The sequence below is a fragment of the Oncorhynchus nerka genome, unplaced genomic scaffold (genome assembly GCF_034236695.1).
Source record: "Oncorhynchus nerka isolate Pitt River unplaced genomic scaffold, Oner_Uvic_2.0 unplaced_scaffold_1166, whole genome shotgun sequence".
In the NCBI taxonomy this organism is placed as follows: Eukaryota; Metazoa; Chordata; class Actinopteri; order Salmoniformes; family Salmonidae; genus Oncorhynchus; species Oncorhynchus nerka.
In genome coordinates, this window is record NW_027040169.1 from 8276 (window position 1) to 26294 (window position 18019).

The 18019-nt window shown below is 44.2% G+C and overlaps 3 non-coding genes across 3 annotated transcripts; all 3 read left to right on the forward strand.

The window, feature by feature from the left end:
* The first annotated feature begins 1680 nt into the window (after nt 1-1680).
* trnaa-ugc (transfer RNA alanine (anticodon UGC)) lies at nt 1681-1752 on the forward strand. Its single transcript has one exon. It is a non-coding gene; the product is annotated as a tRNA-Ala (tRNA).
* A 4678-nt stretch (nt 1753-6430) lies between these two features.
* Nucleotides 6431-6504, forward strand: trnai-aau (transfer RNA isoleucine (anticodon AAU)). Its single transcript has one exon. It is a non-coding gene; the product is annotated as a tRNA-Ile (tRNA).
* An 82-nt stretch (nt 6505-6586) lies between these two features.
* On the forward strand, nt 6587-6660 carry trnaf-gaa (transfer RNA phenylalanine (anticodon GAA)). The gene has a single exon. It is a non-coding gene; the product is annotated as a tRNA-Phe (tRNA).
* The last annotated feature ends 11359 nt before the right edge of the window (nt 6661-18019 follow it).

An 18019-nucleotide genomic window follows, 5' to 3' on the forward strand; every position in this document is an offset into this window, starting at 1 on the left:
AAATCATATTATAAATGGACAAATCATATTCCTTAGGCACAAGTAAAAAGATATATATATATATGACAATAAAATACAACTACAGTATGTTGATACAGTTCTTATACGTGTGTAATTGACACAAAATTTGAAAGAATTTCGAAAAACGGTCCAGAAAGCACTTTTTTAAGGGTGTGTGAAGTTTTTTACAAAATGTTGACATTTTTTACTTTTGACTTTTGACTTCCTATGAAATCATATTGAAAATGGACAAAACATATTACTTATGCGCATGTAAAAAAATATATATATATATGATAATAAAATTGGACAAAAGTATATTCATACAGTTCTTACACATGTGTAATTGACAAAAAAATCGAAAGAATTTGAAAAACTGTCCAAGCACTTTTTAAGGGGTGATAAGTTTTTGACAAAAAAATCATTTTTCAAAATTTTGCTTTTGGACGTTGACTTGGGTTACATTTCCAATATGAAAAATCAAGGTGGAGCGGATTCGCCACCTGTTGGATTTTTAAAGTGTGACAACTGGCAATTGCCATATGGCATTTGCAATACACTTTGCATGAATCAACGCCGAATTGGGTGGTATTGGACAATGTGTATATGGTTTGTCCGATGCCAATGACTTCCCATTCAGTTTTTTCCAATACAGGGGGGTATTCCCTTACCTACAGTATTCCCCAGCTTGTCTTTTGAGAGTATTCACTTGTTAAATTAGCTTTTGCACAACTCCCACTTTCCACAATGTTGACATTCTAAAAATGAAATAGATGCACAAAGCCATCTGTTTTTGTTAACTGAAGCACGTGGGTTCAATCCCTGTTCGACGTTTATGGTAGATAGCTGATATTATGGAAATGTACTTTCATCACAACAGTGTAAAGAAAAGGTCAATTGTCTTGATATGGCCACTGCGACCTGTATGCTCTAGTCGGCTGGCCCTCGCTACATATTCGTCGCCAGAACCACTGGCTATTTTGTTATTGACTGTGCGCTTGTTTGTTCCATGTGTAACTCGTCGCCAGAACCACTGGCTCCAGGTCATCTGTAAGTCTATGCTAGGTAAAGCTCCGCCTTATCAAAGCACTCACAGTTGGCCTAGTCCTTGCGCAGCAGTCCCTTCCAGCTGCAGTCAGAGCAGGAGATGCCCATCTCTAAATAGCCCACCCAATTTACCTACCTCATCGCCATATTGTTTTTATTTACTTTCTGCACTTTTGCACACCAGGATTTCTACTTGCACATCATCATCTGCTCATCTATCACTCCAGTGTTCATTTGCTAAATTGTGATTACTTCGGTACTATGGCATATTTATTGCCTTTTAAAAAAAAATCCCTTCTATTTTGTTATTGACTGTGCGCTAGTTTGTTCCATGTGTAACTCGTCGCCAGAACCACTGGTTCCAGGTCATCTGTAAGTCTATGCTAGGTAAAGCTCCGCCTTATCAAGGCAATCACAGGCGGCCTAGTCCTCTCGCAGCAGTCCCTTCCAGCTGCAGTCAGAGCAGGAGATGTTCACCCCTCCGCGTCCAGACTGCAAATGAATGGGCTGCACTGCTTTGCTTTACCTTGGCCAGGTCGCAGTTGTGTATGAGAACTTGTTCTTAACTGGCTTACCTGCTATAATAAAGGAGAAATTTAAGAAAATAAGAAACAATTTCTTCTTTCCCAGAAAGGGGGTGTAGCTCAGTGGTAGAGCGCATGCTTTGCATGTATGAGGTCCTGGGTTCAATCCCCAGCTTCTCCATGTTTTTTTGCAAAGACCCAACTTCTACTTTCCAGAATGTTGAAATTCTAAGCAGGAAACAGAGATGTGCTAAATAATTTGTTCTTTTAATCTGAAGAACATGCGTTCAATCCCTGTTAGTACATTTATAGAACAGAAGTGGCATGGTTTCCAACTTTTATGGCATCATTTTCAAAAACTGAAGTTCATGTTTTCGATCCCTGCTATCATTTCATTGTAGTTTCAATGGAGTGGTGTATATATAAAGTACAGTGTATTACCTGTGGGATTAGTGCAGAATTGCTGCTATCACCTTTATAGAAAAGGCTTCAAATTCCATGGAAATTTATTCATTCAATCATGTTGTATCAATATTTGAACATAACTATTATATTAAGGGGAAGTATCTCTACGATAGAGCCACTTTACATGTTTCCTGTCACTAGCTAGTCTAACTTGCTAAATAGAGATTTGTAATTTAACTTTGACCAAAAAAAAGCAATTTCTCTACATTATCACATTCCTCTCAAATTGTACATTTGCTTGACTCGTTAAGGCAACTTCCATCTGTTTTGTCAGCAATCTTCGTTGAGCGCCACAAGGCAAGGGTGGCTCGTGTCAAAAGTAGTCTTTGGTCATCAAAGCCTTGGGACCCAAATGCATAATGATTGCGCAAACTCCCCCTTGTGGTGGTCTGGAGCAATGAAGCCATCCTGCGGTGCAAGCTCGCAACTTTTTAAGGAGTGTCTTCAGACCCGCTGTTCCGTACGGTGTGTGTTGAAATCTTATCCTGATGCGGAATAGATTGCAACGTAATCATAGAGACCTTCGTAGTTCGGACTTGGAGATTGTGAAGAGATGTCTTGTGGGGAATGCATGGGTATCTGAGCTGTGTGCTAGTAGTTTTAAAAAACAGACAGCTCGGTACATTCAGCTTGTCAACACTTCTTACACAAACAAGTAGCGATGAAGTCAAGCTCTTCCCATTTGAGCCATGAGAGATTGACATGCATATCATTAAAGAAGAAATGTCCATATTTGGATGGAAACCAAGCTAGTGAGCGGTATCAAGGAAAGTTGTAATTTCAGTTGAAAATTACCAACACTGCATCCAACCACAGCCCTGCTGGTTTCACTTTGGCAAACCACTATAACATTGAGTCAGTTCATCCTACTGGACATTGGAAAGCTTTTGTTTTGACACCCATCATTTGTCCTAGATGGGAAATTCTCCATCCCTCCGGTGGATGGTTCAGAGTTCCATGCTGATTGATACATGTCAGATGACAAGCCTACTACATGCCCCTTGGTGTTAAATGCAAATCAGATACAATTAAGGTAGCTCCAACGGTTAGGATTGTTTTATATAGAACACTTTATTTGACATGTTAGAACAAGACATTACACCCAAAGAATGTATCCAGAAGAAACATATAAATGACGCTCCTCAAAGAGGTCTTTGACATGTCGTTGACCTGTTAAAGAGAGAGAAACTATTAGTTCAGTTATGGTCTGCCAGGGTCTGAAAAGCATAAAACAAGACCTACCTCTTTTCGAGTTGTCCTGATTCACATTGTCCACTACAGGGGCCGCCAGAGGTACTACTGGCATCACAGATGACCACATCACAATGGACAAAGACCTAGGAATCAAAGATTTGATGGTGTCATAAAAGGTATGATTGCCACTCACACAAAATTAACCAATAAAGATTGTTGGGGTAACTTTGTTACCTGGCCACTCGGCTCAACCGCATCCTCGGCGAAGGAAAACATATAGGCCTCAAAGCGTTTGACGTGAGGGGGGAAGTGGACCCTGGCATCGGCTACTACCGGGTGGAAGACGACACGGTATGGATCCTCGGGGTTCTCACAGCTGCCAGTGTAGAGAGAGGGACTAAGTTAGGAACAAGAAAACGCTGCAAACCCCAACCGCCTTGTGTACGAAGTCTTGTGGTGGTGTCATGACTGTCCTGTGAGGATCAGATCATTTTACAGCAGAAGTGGATTCTTTCTCGTTCTCCAGTATAACTAAAGGAATGTTTTTGCTAACAGGCCTTTCCCAACAAAAATAACCTTTGTCTTGAAAAAACATATTTCATATACAATGTAAAGGCTCGAGACTTCCTACCTGTAGAGTGAGGACGTTTCTAGTAAAAATGAAAACCAATATGACATTTTTCTATAGCTAATCTCTGACCAGTCTTATGTTAGAAATATTGTTCCAGTATTCACTTTGAACGTGTTAGAGAAACTCCCCTAGAAAATGTGCATAGTAAGTAGCCATGCCACGAGGGACAGAGAGTTGGTCAGACTGACAGAAGCGTCCCCGGCGGCCAGAGTGCATAAAAGGAATGGTAACAGAAATTAACATTAACCAGAAAACCGTGAGGCGCAAGCTACACGTTTGGAACTTCCTAAACTCACAAGTACCTAGAAAAATGACCTTAAGTGAGATCATTCTGCTACTATATCCAAACCATCCTACTCATCACCCACTGAGGAATCAGCGACAGGGTTGATTAGCCCATCTTCCAGAACGAGTGAAAGGAAAACCCATCCTGTAGTTCTGTTCAAGACTGGAGCCACGGACAACCAACGACATTGTGATCTCATGTAGCCAATCAGAGAGAAGACCAACCACCTACCTTTCCACGTCGGGCATCCCGCATAAATACATTCATGCTTTTACTCCAAGCTGGTGCCGGTTCGTGTGTTCAAAAATGTAGCAATGATAAGTGTCCCTTACGGAACGGTGGGGGGTGTGAAGAGAAACCTTGTAACAAGCTGTCATATTGTGTCACCTGTGTGTTTAGCCTGTGTTTTTTAGTTAGCTAGTAATTCAATTAAACCAACTTGTATAGTACTGAATCATAAGGCTGGGTTTTTTGCAGCTGCAAGGAGGATACGATGTAAGGGTTAATAAGTTAACTATCAATTTAATAGATTTCTACCGTCTAGAGTTTAAGTCGGGAGACGGTAACTTTAAAACCGCTTCCTCGGCACCCCAAATCCTAACATGATGCATTTAGAGTCGGCTAACAATTAAACAGTCCTCAGATAATTCAAGGTCACGTCACGACAGTGGTTTGTTTGTTTTAATTTCTGATCTTTTGGCCCATCAGACGTGGATGAATCTGATTTAGTACGTTTTTAAATGAAGGATGTCAAACATGTATATTCTATTCCATTGACATGAGGTGAGATGTCCCTCTAAATGGTTCTTAAAATTCTAAATGATCCAGAATGGTCAGACTACAGGCGACCTGAATATTGATCAATTGACCGTGTTTTAACCAAAGTTGCCGAATAGACAGTCGGTATCATCAACAAGGCAATCATATTTTTCAACACGAGTACTTCATTTTAAACAAGAATTTCATGCAATGCGCCAGAGCAATTCTTCCGCTGTTGGAAAAATTGGTCACACAAAATAAATTCTACACCACGACATCGGATTCACATGTGGAGGACTTCTGTGAACGGCGCAGCTCTACTATACAAGTAACCTACGCAGACAGTTTAGGCCTACTTTTTTTATTTGCATCTTTGGGAGGTTTATCCTTTACTGTTTAACTGCCAGATATTAGCAAAAAGGAATTTGTGAAATCTGAAGACGTTACATTAAGAGACAAATGCCCACACCAGTACAAATCCACTTGAGCTGAATGACGATGGTCAGGATTTTGCACAACGAGATAGTTGCAGTTGCAGCTGAAGTGACAAATCTGAACTGCCCATTTAGTGCACAGCCATGTGAATGTTGTGCCTTTTCCTATGATATACAAAACATTTCAGCCTGTTTAAAAAAAAAACTGCTATGACATTGCTGATTTAATAAACAGCTGCAAAATTACTCCGTGTCCACATGGCCAAATTTAGGTTTTTGATACCATTTCATAAATATGGTAAAATTGCGTGATTTGATAGCATTTTGCAAACCCGATCCCCCAAATGAATGGTTTTGACCAATAAAGTTGCTTCACTACACTGCTTGGTGTAACATGCATCCACATACTGAAAAGGCACCCGCAAAATAAAGTGTCATTTGAAGCGTGCATAATCATGGTCAAAGTCATTGTAGCCCATTACAATGTAGGAAAAAGTCATCTTTCAATAGTTAACCAATTTAAATTGTGAGTCACATGCATGTGAAATGTCAAGGGTGCCACAGAAGAAGTTGAGTGATTTTGAAATAGCTCAGTTGGGAGAGCGGTAGATCTAAAGGTCCCTGGTTCGATCGGGTTTCAGCATTTGTATTTGTTCTTTCTTTATGCTCTGGCTTCAAGGAAACTATCCACAGCTTTGTTTGTGGGCCTCAATGGTGTGTGCTACGCTGCTACTCTGAAAGTAAGTACTATCTTGCTTTTTCATCTGACATTTTGACATCAGTGTTACAGGAAAGTTGCATGTCATTGTTACATGACAGTAGGTTGTCGTAAGACAAGGCTGCATGAAGTGTGAACTGGAGTTTTCTTGGATCCATAAAACAATGTGCTTTTGGAGAATGTGAAGGCATCGATCCCACTACCTCACGCGTGCAAAGCATTTGAGCTAATTCCCCAGCCGTTTGGAATTTCCTCAAGAAGCAACCAAGAGGGTCCAGTCTTGTCAGGCTATGCTGTTGGTGGACTTGTTTGTTGACGTGCCAGCACTTGCAGAGGCTCGGTGCATTTCAACAATTGAGCAATACAGCAAATGGCCGGTTAGCTCAGTTGGTTAGAGTGTGGTGCTAATAATGCCAATGTCATGGGTTCGATCCCCATACTGGCTATTATGTACATTTTTATTGTCAAAATTACGAGTCACATGCATGTGAATTGTCAAGGGTGCCACAGAATTATGTTGATTGAATTGCCGGAATAGCTCAGTTGGGAGAGCGTTAGACTGAAGATCGAAAGGTCCCTGGTTTGATCCCCGGGTTTCGGCATCTGTATTTGTTCTTTCTTTATGCTCTGGCTTCAAGGAAACTTTCCACAGCTTTGTTTGTGGGCCTCAATGGTGTGTGCTACGCTGCTCCTCTGAAAGTAAGTAATGTCTTGCTTTTTCATCTGACATTTTGACATCAAGTCAAATAAAATAAAATAAAATAAAATCAAATTTTATTTGTCACATACACATGGTTAGCAGATGTTAATGCGAGTGTAGCGAAATGCTTGTGCTTCTAGTTCCGACAATGCAGTGATAAGCAACAAGTAATCTAACTAACAATTCCAAAACTACTGTCTTATACACAGTGTAAGGGGATAAAGAATATGTACATAAGGATATATGAATGAGTGATGGTACAGAGCAGCATACAGTAGATGGTATCGAGTACAGTATATACATATGAGATGAGTATGTAGACAAAGTAAACAAAGTGGCATAGTTAAAGTGGCTAGTGATACATGTATTACATAAGGATGCAGTCGATGATGTAGAGTACAGTATATACGTATGCATATGAGATGAATAATGTAGGGTGAGTAACATTATATAAGGTAGCATTGTTTAAAGTGGCTAGTGATATATTTACATAATTTCCCATCAATTCCCATTATTAAAGTGGCTGGAGTTGGGTCAGTGTCAATGACAGTGTGTTGGCAGCAGCCACTCAATGTTAGTGGTGGCTGTTTAACAGTCTGATGGCCTTGAGATAGAAGCTGTTTTTCAGTCTCTCGGTCCCAGGTTTGATGCACCTGTACTGACCTCGCCTTCTGGATGATAGCGGGGTGAACAGGCAGTGGTTCGGGTGGTTGATGTCCTTGATGATCTTTATGGCCTTCCTGTAACATCGGGTGGTGTAGGTGTCCTGGAGGGCAGGTAGTTTGCCCCGGTGATGCGTTGTGCAGAGCTCACTACCCTCTGGACAGCCTTACGGTTGAGGCGGAGCAGTTGCCGTACCAGGCGGTGATACAGCCCGCCAGGATGCTCTCGATTGTGCATCTGTAGAAGTTTGTGAGTGCTTTTGGTGACAAGCCGAATTTCTTCAGCCTCCTGAGGTTGAAGGCGCTGCTGCGCCTTCTTCACGATGCTGTCTGTCTGAGTGGACCAATTCAGTTTGTCTGTGATGTGTATGCCGAGGAACTTAAAACTTGCTATCCTCTCCACTACTGTTCCATCGATGTGGATAGGGGTGTTCCCTCTGCTGTTTCCTGAAGTCCACAATCATCTCCTTAGTTTTGTTGACGTTGAGTGTGAGGTTATTTTCCTGACACCACACTCCGAGGGCCCTCACCTCCTCCCTGTAGGCCGTCTCGTCGTTGTTGGTAATCAAGCTTACCACTGCTGTGTCGTCCGCAAACTTGATGATTGAGTTGGAGGCGTGCGTGGCCACGCAGTCGTGGGTGAACAGGGAGTACTGGAGAGGGCTCAGAACGCACCCTTGTGGGGCCCCAGTGTTGAGGATCAGCGGGAGGAGATGTTGTTGCCTACCCTCACCACCTGGGGGCGGCCCGTCAGGAAGTCCAGTACCCAGTTGCACAGGGCGGGGTCGAGACCCAGGGTCTCGAGCTTGATGGACGAGCTTGGAGGGTACTATGGTGTTGAATGCCGAGCTGTAGTCGATGAACAGCATTCTCACATAGGTATTCCTCTTGTCCAGATGGATTAGGGCAGTGTGCAGTGTGGTTGAGATTGCATCGTCTGTGGACCTATTTGGGCGGTAAGCAAATTGGAGTGGGTCTAGGGTGTCAGGTAGGGTGGAGGTGATATGGTCCTTGACTAGTCTCTCAAAGCACTTCATGATGACGGAAGTGAGTGCTACGGGGCGGTAGTCGTTTAGCTCAGTTACCTTAGCTTTAGCCTTGGGAACAGGAACAATCAGGCCCTCTTGAAGCATGTGGGAACAGCAGACTGGTATAGGGATTGATTGAATATGTCCGTAAACACACCGGCCAGCTGGTCTGCGCATGCTCTGAGGGCGCGGCTGGGGATGCCGTCTGGGCCTGCAGCCTTGCGAGGGTTAACACGTTTAAATGTCATACTCACCTCGGCTGCAGTGAAGGAGAGACCGCATGTTTTATCGTATTTCGTCGTCCTCCTATCTGCCCAACACGTTCACCGTCTACCGTAGCACTGTAGTAACTATCACACTCAACTGAACGACTTGATTAGTGTAGTGTTAGCTAGCTACATAGTTGTCTTTGCTGTCTTCGTATCCAAGATAATTGTGTAGTTTAGAGTGTGTAGTCTTAGAGTGATTATCTTAATTTACCGAGGTTAGCTAGCCAGCTATTTTGTCGTCCTTAACGTAGGAGACACTCCTAGCTAGCCAACAGCCAGCCAACGTCTACTGAATAGAACTTTCGCATTCCGGTCGCATTCCGCTTCGCTCCACAGGTAGTATCACATTTTCATTTCATTTCATTACAGTCCCAACGGTGTGATTTGTTTGATCGTAGCTAGCTACATAGCTAGCTACATAGCCGTCTTTGTTTCAAAGATAATTGTGTAGTCTAGAGCGATTTTCTAGGTTAGCTAGCCAGCTATTGTCGTTCTCCTAACGCAACGTAACGTAACCAACACTGCTAGCTAGCCAGCTAGCCCCGAATAGCAGCATTGTAGAAACTTCACACTCAACGGAACGACTTGATTAGTGTAGTGTCAACAACGCAACTAGCCTACCTCAGCAGTACTGTATCATTTTAATCATTTTAGTCAATTAGATTCTTGCTACGTAAACTTAACTTTCTGAACATTCGAGACGTGTAGTCCACTTGTCATTCCAATCTCCTCTGCATTAGCGTAGCCTCTTCTCTAGCCTGTCAACTATGTGTCTGTCTATCCCTGTTCTCTCCTCTCTGCACAGACCATACAAACGCTCCACACCGCATGGCCGCGGCCCCCCTAATCTGGTGGTCCCAGCGCGCACGACCCACGTGGAGTTCCAGGTCTCCGGTAGCCTCTGGAACTGCCGATCTGCGGCCAACAAGGCAGAGTTCATCTCAGCCTATGCCTCCCTCCAGTCCCTCGACTTCTTGGCACTGACGGAAACATGGATCACCACAGACAACACCGCTACTCCTACTGCTCTCTCTTCGTCCGCCCACGTGCTCTCGCACACCCGAGAGCTTCTGGTCAGCGGGGTGGTGGCACCGGGATCCTCATCTCTCCCAAGTGGTCATTCTCTCTTTCTCCCCTTACCCATCTGTCTATCGCCTCCTTTGAATTCCATGCTGTCACAGTTACCAGCCCTTTCAAGCTTAACATCCTTATCATTTATCGCCCTCCAGGTTCCCTCGGAGAGTTCATCAATGAGCTTGATGCCTTGATAAGCTCCTTTCCTGAGGACGGCTCACCTCTCACAGTTCTGGGCGACTTTAACCTCCCCACGTCTACCTTTGACTCATTCCTCTCTGCCTCCTTCTTTCCACTCCTCTCCTCTTTTGACCTCACCCTCTCACCTTCCCCCTACTCACAAGGCAGGCAATACGCTCGACCTCATCTTTACTAGATGCTGTTCTTCCACTAACCTCATTGCAACTCCCCTCCAAGTCTCCGACCACTACCTTGTATCCTTTTCCCTCTCGCTCTCATCCAACACTTCCCACACTGCCCCTACTCGGATGGTATCGCGCCGTCCCAACCTTCGCTCTCTCTTCCCCGCTACTCTCTCCTCTTCCATCCTATCATCTCTTCCCTCTGCTCAAACCTTCTCCAACCTATCTCCTGATTCTGCCTCCTCAACCCTCCTCTCCTCCCTTTCTGCATCCTTTGACTCTCTATGTCCCCTATCCTCCAGGCCGGCTCGGTCCTCCCCTCCCGCTCCGTGGCTCGACGACTCATTGCGACCTCACAGAACAGGGCTCCGGGCAGCCGAGCGGAAATGGAGGAAAACTCGTCTCCCTGCGGACCTGGCATCCTTTCACTCCCTCCTCTCTACATTTTCCTCCTCTGTCTCTGCTGCTAAAGCCACTTTCTACCACTCTAAATTCCAAGCATCTGCCTCTAACCCTAGGAAGCTCTTTGTCACCTTCTCCTCCCTCTTGAATCCTCCCCCTCCTCCCCTCTCTGCAGATGACTTCGTCAACCATTTTGAAAAGAAGGTCGACGACATCCGATCCTCGTTTGCTAAGTCAAACGACACCGCTGGTTCTGCTCACACTGCCCTACCCTGTGCTCTGACCTCTTTCTCCCCTCTCTCTCCAGATGACATCTCGCGTCTTGTGACGGCCGGCCGCCCAACAACCTGCCCGCTTGACCCTATCCCCTCCTCTCTTCTCCAGACCATCTCCGGTGACCTTCTCCCTTACCTCACCTCGCTCATCAACTCATCCCTGACCGCTGGCTACGTCCCTCCCGTCTTCAAGAGAGCGAGAGTTGCACCCCTTCTGAAAAAACCTACACTCGATCCCTCCGATGTCAACAACTACAGACCAGTATCCCTTCTTTCTTTTCTCTCCAAAACTCTTGAACGTGCCGTCCTTGGCCAGCTCTCCCGCTATCTCTCTCAGAATGACCTTCTTGATCCAAATCAGTCAGGTTTCAAGACTAGTCATTCAACTGAGACTGCTCTTCTCTGTATCACGGAGGCACTCCGCACTGCTAAAGCTAACTCTCTCTCCTCTGCTCTCATCCTTCTAGACCTATCGGCTGCCTTCGATACTGTGAACCATCAGATCCTCCTCTCCACCCTCTCCGAGTTGGGCATCTCTGCGCGGCCCATGCTTGGATTGCGTCCTACCTGACAGGTCGCTCCTACCAGGTGGCGTGGCGAGAATCTGTCTCCTCACCACGCGCTCTCACCACTGGTGTCCCCAGGGCTCTGTTCTAGGCCCTCTCCTATTCTCGCTATACACCAAGTCACTTGGCTCTGTCATAACCTCACATGGTCTCTCCTATCATTGCTATGCAGACGACACACAATTAATCTTCTCCTTTCCCCCTCTGATGACCAGGTGGCGAATCGCATCTCTGCATGTCTGGCAGACATATCAGTGTGGATGACGGATCACCACCTCAAGCTGAACCTCGGCAAGACGGAGCTGCTCTTCCTCCCGGGGAAGGACTGCCCGTTCCATGATCTCGCCATCACGGTTGACAACTCCATTGTGTCCTCCTCCCAGAGCGCTAAGAACCTTGGCGTGATCCTGGACAACACCCTGTCGTTCTCAACTAACATCAAGGCGGTGGCCCGTTCCTGTAGGTTCATGCTCTACAACATCCGCAGAGTACGACCCTGCCTCACACAGGAAGCGGCGCAGGTCCTAATCCAGGCACTTGTCATCTCCCGTCTGGATTACTGCAACTCGCTGTTGGCTGGGCTCCCTGCCTGTGCCATTAAACCCCTACAACTCATCCAGAACACCGCAGCCCGTCTGGTGTTCAACCTTCCCAAGTTCTCTCACGTCACCCCGCTCCTCCGCTCTCTCCACTGGCTTCCAGTTGAAGCTCGCATCCGCTACAAGACCATGGTGCTTGCCTACGGAGCTGTGAGGGAACGGCACCTCAGTACCTCCAGGCTCTGATCAGGCCCTACACCCAAACAAGGGCACTGCGTTCATCCACCTCTGGCCTGCTCGCCTCCCTACCACTGAGGAAGTACAGTTCCCGCTCAGCCCAGTCAAAACTGTTCGCTGCTCTGGCCCCCAATGGTGGAACAAACTCCCCTCACGACGCCAGGACAGCGGAGTCAATCACCACCTTCCGGAGACACCTGAAACCCCACCTCTTTAAGGAATACCTAGGATAGGATAAAGTAATCCTTCTCACCCCCCTTAAAAGACCTAGATGCATGCACTATTGTAAAGTGGCTGTTCCACTGGATGTCATAAGGTGAAAGCACCCATTTGTAAGTCGCTCTGGATAAGAGCGTCTGCTAAATGACTTAAATGTAAATGTAAATGTAATGTTTTCGTTGCAGGCCGTGTCAGTGGCACTGTATTGTTATTTAGTCTGCCTGGGAGCAAGACATCCTGGTCCGTGACTGGGCTGGATTTCTTCCTGTAGTCCGTGATTGACTGTAGACCCTGCCACATGCCTCTTGTGTCTGAGCCGGATGGAATAGCTGCACTGTTTGTATTCGGTCATGTTACCAGACACCTTGCCCTGATTAAAAGCAGTGGTTCGCGCTTTCAGTTTCACGCGAATGCTGCCATCAATCCACGGTTTCTGGTTAGGGAATGTTTTATTCGTTGCTATGGGAACGACATCTTCAACGCACGTTCTAATGAACTTGCACACCGAATCAGCGTATTCGTCAATCTTGTTATCTGACGCAATACGAAACATATCCCAGTCCATGTGATGGAAGCAGTCTTGGAGTGTGGAGTCAGCTTGGTCGGACCAGCGTTGGACAGACCTCAGCGTGGGAGCATCTTGTTTTAGTTTCTGTCTGTAGGCAGGGATCAACAAAATGGAGTTGTGGTCAGCTTTTCCGAAAGGGGGGCGGGGCAGGGCCTTATAAGCGTCGCGGAAGTTAGAGTAACAATGATCCAAGGTTTTTCCACCCCTGGTTGCGCAATCGATATGCTGATAAAATTTAGGGAGTCTTGTTTTCAGATTAGCCTTGTTAAAATCCCCAGCTACAATGAATGCAGCCTCCGGATAAATGGTTTCCAGTTTGCAAAGAGTTAAATAAAGTTCGTTTCAGAGCAATCGATGTGTCTGCTTGGGGGATATATACGGCTGTGATTTTAATCGAAGAGAATTCTCTTGGTAGATAATGCGGTCTACATTTGATTGTGAGGAATTCTAAATCAGGTGAACAGAAGGATTTGAGTTCCTGTATGTTTCTTTCATCACACCATGTCTCGTTAGCCATAAGGCATACGCCCCCGCCCCTCTTCTTACCAGAAAGGTGTTTGTTTCTGTCGGCGCGATCGTGGAGAAACCCGTTGGCTGCACGCGTCGGATAGCGTCTCTCCAGTGAGCCATGTTTCCGTGAAGCACAGAACGTTACAGTCTCTGGAATGCTACCCTTGCTCGGATTTCATCAACCTTGTTGTCAGAGACTGGACATTGGCAAGAAGAATGCTAGGGAGTGGTGCACGGTGTGCCCGTCTCCGGAGTCTGACCAGAAGACCACCTCGTTTCCCTCTTTTTTCGGAGTCGTTTTTGGGTCGCTGCATGCGATCCATTCCGTTGTCCTGTTTGTAAGGCAGAACACAGGATCCGCATCGCGAAAAACATATTCTTGGTCGTACTGATGGTGAGTTGACGCTGATCTTATATTCAGCAGTTCTTCTCGACTGTATGTAATGAAACCTAAGATGACCTGGGGTAGTAATGTAAGAAATAACACGTAAAAAAAAAACTGCATAGTTTCCTAGGAATCGAAGCGAGGCGGCCATCTCTGTCGGCGCCCGGAAGTAAGTGAGATATACCTGCTGGAGCGCGTGCTACGGGTAGGTGTTGTTATCGTGACCAGTGAGCTGAGATAAGGCAGAGCTTTACCTAGCATAGACTTACAGATGACCTGGAGCCAGTGGTTCTGGCGCGAATATGTAACGAGGGCCAGACGACTAGAGCATACAGGTTGCAGTGGCCATATCAAGACAATTGACCTTTTCTTTACACTGTTGTGATGAAAGTACATTTCCATAATATCAGCTATCTACCATAAACGTCAAACAAGGATTGAACCCATGTGCTTCAGTTAACAAAAACAGATGACTTTGCACATCTATTTCATTCTTAAAATGTCAACATTGTGGAAAGTGGGAGTTGTGCACAAGCTAACTTAACAAATGAAAACTCTCAAAAGAGAAGTTGAGGAACCGCAAACATGAAGTTTGGACTGCAAACATGATAAGTGGCTGTATCGTAGAGATACTTCCCCTTAATATATTAGTTGTTTTCAAATATTGATACAACATGATTTTTCTACAAAGTCCTCCAATGAATGTAAATTTCAATGGAATTTTAAGCCTTTTCTATATAGGCACGGATGGGATTTGAACCCATGGTCTAAGGTTTACGAGACCGACCCCTTACCACTTGACCACCATGCCACTCCATACTACAATATATATATATATCAACATTCTGGAAAGTAGTAGTTCTCAGTGGAGAGGACCTCATACATATATAGCATGCACTCCCCCTCTGAGCTTCCAAAAACGCAATATCAATACACTGTACTTTATATATACACCACTCCATTGAAACTACAATGAAATGGTAGCAGCAATTCTTAAAACAGGTACAAATTCTTCCAATGAATCTAAATTTCCATGGAATCTGAAGCGCGGATTGGGTTTGAACACATGATCTTCAAGTTACGAGACCGACACCTTACCACTTGGCCTCCATGTCACTCTATGCTGTAATATATATATATATATCAACATTCTGGAAAATAGTAGTTGTGCAAATGTGAATTTGGCACACAAACTCAGTGGAGAAAGGACCTCATACATATATAGCATGCACTCCCCTCTGAGCTTCCATCCCATTTAATTTGCAGATAAAACGCAATATTAATACAATACAAGAAGTGAGTAAAAAACAACCTTAATATGTTTATAACTACAAATTAACTTTCTTCTGTTGATTCTTGTTTTTTTATGTCACAATTCCAACCCTCCTCCTTTATCCGGGCTTTGGACCAGCAAAAGTGACCCAAAAGAGACACTCTGGTGGAGCAACTTGTTTTTCAGTAAATTTTTCTTAAGTTTATTGAGTTGCCGAAATAGCTCAGTTGGGAGAGCGTTAGACTGAAGATATCCTTGTTTTCGGTGTTTGTATTTGTTCTTTCTTTATGCTCTGGCTTCAAGGAAACTATCCATAGCTTTGTTTGCTGGCCTCAATGGTGTGTGTTACGCTGCTCCTCTGAAAAGTAAGTAATGTTTTGCTTTTTCATCTGACGTTTTGACATCAGTGTTACAGGAAAGTTGCTTGTCATTGTTTACATGACAGTAGGTTGTCGTAAGACTTGGATCCTCAAAAAAAATGGGGTTTTGGGGAATGGGGGCATCGATCCCACTACCTATAGCATGCTAAGCAAACACAAAACCAACTGATCAAATTCCCCAGCTGTTTGGAATTGCCACAAGGAGCAACCAAGAGTGTCCAGTCTTGTCAGGCTATGCTGTTGGTGGACAATTTAGCTTATGTGCTAGCACTTGCAGAGGCTCGGTGCATCTCAACAATTATGTCCTCTAGCAAGTGGCCTGATAGCTCAGTTGTTTAGAGTGTGTTGCTAATAATGCCAAGGTCATGGGTTCGATCCCTGTACTTCCTATGAAGTATATTTTGAATGTCAAAATTGTGAGTCACATGCATGTGAATTTTCAAGGGTGCCAAAGAATTGCATCTAGGAAATTGCCAAAATAGCTCAGTTGGGAGTGCTGGGAACGATGAACTTGTGGTGTCCTTTTTGAACTTGCCGGCATATATTACGGATGATGAAATATATGAGAAATTACAAGGATGGAAAGTGAACGCGACAACACCATTCAAGAGGAGGATGTGGCCAGGAACGGACATTGTGGACGGGACGAGATTTTGTAAGGTGAAGTTTACGGACAGTGTGCAATCATTGCCTTACTCAACAAAGTTCAATACAGTCGAAGGATTTAAATATTTCCGAGTGATCCACGATAACCAAGTTAAGGTATGTAGACTATGTATTCAACCGGGACACATACTTAAAGAATGTCCAGAATTTATATGTCATAAATGTGGTGAACAAGGGCATTATGCCAGGGAATGTTCGAACATCGTGATATGTGTAGAAGGTGTGACAGACCTAAGGACAGATGTAAATGCAAGAAGGGGGAGTGATGTCTTATTTCTGTAAACAATGGACCTATTACTGAAGAAGATGAGGGGAGTGTCGCTATGGAGAGAGAGGAAGAGAGTGATATGGAAAGTGTGTCGAGGTGATTCCAGAGACAACTATAGATGTGCTTGGAGAGTATGCAATTCCTTCTGGCAGTACTCGAGACGCAGTCTTGGTCTCTGCTGCTGACAAGGTGGAGCAGCACAGGATTGGTGAATTAGACACACAGGTAGAGATGGTGCAAGGTACTTCTCAGGTGCCTGAACCAGCTTTAAGCCTGTGTGAAATGTGACACCAAGGGAGAGGGCTGTCCACTGGAGTTGATGGCACGGTTAAAGCGCATTTGACAAAAGGCTTGAATGTTGCTCCCTCATAAGTCCAAGTCATGAGTCGGACGAAGAAATAGATAGTGAGGATTTTTCAGCTGTTTGCTAGAAATAAAGATCATTGACGAAAGCTAGGAGGTGATGGGATCTGGTAAACTATATTTCTACATACATTAACAATGGTTAAGTTGTATCACTAAATGGGAACAGTCCCAGAAATATGAACAAATTGGAGCAGGTTTGGTGTCTGTGAAAGCTGACATGTGGTGTTTTCAAGAGACTAATTGGAAAGACTCCAAAATGTTGGAGATTAAGAGCAAATGGTCTGAGCTAATGTTTGGAAGTGAAAAAACATGTGGAGTGGCTATTTTGGTAAAAATTATGTGGTTCAAAATGTCAAGCAGGTATATGCAGATAATCAGGGGCAGACTTATTGTTATTGAGTTTGAAGTGCAAAATATCATTTTTCGTCTGATTAATGTTTATGCTTCGAATATTGAATCGGGAAAGGAGAGATATGTTTAATAACCTAAGAACACTGTGTTCAGAAAATTGTATACTGGTACGAGATTTTAACCTGAAGTGTACTAGAATGGATGTCTCGAGATGTGATAGTTTCAGACATGATTCGTCTAGAAATGCTTTATGGGGAATGAATGAATAATGAGAAGGTATTGTAGAGGGCTGTGTTTTGAGAGAAGGCAGGTGGTGTTAAATGAACTAAAACAAAGCAGAATTGATTTACGTTTAGTAAAAGAAGATGTGATACAGCAGAGTTCAGAAGATGTCATATAATTTTACAGCATACAGTGATCATGCAGTAATGTCATTTCATTTTGCTGTGGAGATGTGAGGGGAGGAGTCTGGTGTTTAAATGCCAGTCTGTTAAAGGAGGAAAGTTTATAAAGGAAATTGTTGAATGTATCGAGGATGAAATGTCTAATGTACTGTTAAAGAGAATGTGTGATTATGGTGGGAGGAAGTGAAAGTTAAAGTAAAAACAGGATTATTAGGTACTCTAAAAATCGTAACCGTGAAAGAAAAATGCTTAGAAATAGGATGTTATATGAACTTGAAAAGGCTGATGCTGATCCAGACTATGATGTTGTGAACTATTTGAAAATCCATGCAGAGCTAGGGTTTTATGAAAAAGAAATGTTTAGGTGCTATTGTTAGGAGTAAGGCACAGTATGCCTTGGAGGGAGAGAAATGTACTTCCTTTTTTTTCTGGGGCTTGAAAAACGAAAGCAATTTAG